Source organism: Alligator sinensis, unplaced genomic scaffold, assembly GCF_000455745.1.
Source record: "Alligator sinensis unplaced genomic scaffold, ASM45574v1 scaffold1810_1, whole genome shotgun sequence".
Lineage (NCBI taxonomy): Eukaryota > Metazoa > Chordata > Crocodylia > Alligatoridae > Alligator > Alligator sinensis.
Genome location: NW_005843465.1, coordinates 1 through 1,914, shown reverse-complemented (window position 1 = coordinate 1,914; position 1,914 = coordinate 1). Strand labels below are relative to the sequence as shown.

At 48.2% G+C, this 1,914-nt stretch overlaps 1 non-coding gene across 1 annotated transcript; it reads left to right on the top strand.

Moving 5' to 3' along the window:
• Positions 1–532: 532 nt before the first annotated feature.
• Positions 533–615, top strand: TRNAS-UGA. The gene has a single exon. It is a non-coding gene; the product is annotated as a tRNA-Ser (tRNA).
• Positions 616–1,914: the final 1,299 nt, after the last annotated feature.

The following is a 1,914-nucleotide window of genomic DNA, read 5'->3' as shown; positions in this document are numbered from 1 at the left end:
GAGGGTGCCACCTGGCAGTGGGGGCAGCAAGGCACCGTCCACAGGATCTCATCATTCCCCACCGTTGAGAAACTCTGACCTAGACATGCTCTCCCTTGCCCAGCTCCTTTAGCTCCTCTTCCCTCCACACGTCCAGGGCCCTGTCTCTCCTTGGGTGTCTTCAGGTGCAACAGGAAGAAATTTCACATGTTCACCTGCTGTTGGAGTCCAACAAATATCTGGGCAAACGAAGCAGAGGTTTTCTGGATGCTTGACAGCCTGGTCTGAGAGAGCACTGAAGTGAAATGACAGCAGAGAGCTCTGTCTTTGCCCTCATGAGAAGCAGCGTCTCTGGTTGAGGACAGCAAGATTGCTGCCCGGGTAACCAAATGGATGTGAAGTTGCTCCATGGCCACAGTGATAGATTTTGTTTCCAGATTCTGGACTTGGAGCGAGGCTTTTCTTCATCATTCATTGTCATCGCTGCTGTCTTCCGCTCTGTCTTCTGGTCTTTCTCTTTTCCATGAGTTAGAGTCCCATACTACAAGACCTGGCTGTGATGGCCGAGAGGTTAAGGTGTTGGACTTGAAATCCAATGAGGTTTCCCCCACGCAGATTCAAGTCCTGCTCACAGCATCTGTCTTTGTTTAAGTTCTTTCTCAATGCAATGAAATGTTCAGTTCTGGCTATACAAAGTTTCAAAATGCTTGGTGTAGAGAACAATCCCTTAGGCTCTTAAGGAAGTAAACTTATAGTCTTCTACATGAGGTGGAAAGCAAAATCCAAACTAATAAACTGAAAAAAACAAAGTGGTTTCTAAAAAAATACAGTCCCAAATTCAAAGAGAGCCCTGGGTCTACTATCCTCTGCCTGGGATGCTGTGGGGTTTTAGACTCCACTTGTACTTTACAGCACAGTAAGATTTTTTTCACTCCACAGGCCAAAGGGGATACGGGGGAGGTGTGGAGGCAGTGAGGAGGGAGCAGGTATAGGAAGATGGGAACTACCTGCTGCAGCCAGTGATGTCCCTGGTTCACCCCAGCTCCCCATGCAGGCAATTCCAGTTGAAAGTTATAAGCAAGAAGCTCCCTCACCAACTACAGGGGCAGATCTAGGGAGAAGGTGGTGTGGTTGAACCCCGCTTTGATTCCTGGTCTACCCAAAGTTTAACAACGATCGCCTGGCAGGGGATATCACATTTAATTCCACAGGTGGTAGTGACTCTTTCATTTCTTAATGGCCTTGATGTGCCATTAATTAGCCTATCTTTTTTCCAGCCATTCAGCTGTCTGCTAGTGTCTCCTGGTAATGGAGCTCCTATTTCAGCGCCCTGGAGCCTGTTTTTAACTCCAGCAAGCAGTGTTACTTCAGGTGAACACGAACTCAGGTGATGAAAGAAGTGTAAGTGAAGCATTAGATGCACTGTCAAGATGCTCAGGAAGGCTAGGTTTGTTTTATGAATGTGAAAGAGATTTAATAGGTTTCATAGAGTTTTAGGGTTGGAAGGGACTCCGACCCCCTGCCCTGGGCAGGAAAAAGCGCTGATCTCAGCTAGGTGGTTGTCCTGTCTCCTCTTAAAGACCTCCAAGGTAGGGGAGAGCACCACCTCCCTTGGAAGCCCCTTCTAAATTTTGGCAACCCTCACTGTAAAGAAATGTTTCCTAATGTCTAATCTAAATTGGCTCTCCATCACTTTATGGCCGTTGTTCCTAGGAACACCAAGAGGTGCCCTGGTAAACAGAGTATCCCCTATTCCTTCCTGCCTGTCCCCTGATGAATCTGTAGATGGCCACAACATCCCTTCTTAGTCATCTTTTTGTGGAGCCTGAAGAGATTCAGGTCTGTGACAGGAGTGCCTCTTCTGGAGTCCATCTTTCAGTGACTCCGCCCTTCTGTGTTGGGCCACGGGGGGACTACCGCCACTGCTGGCCCGCT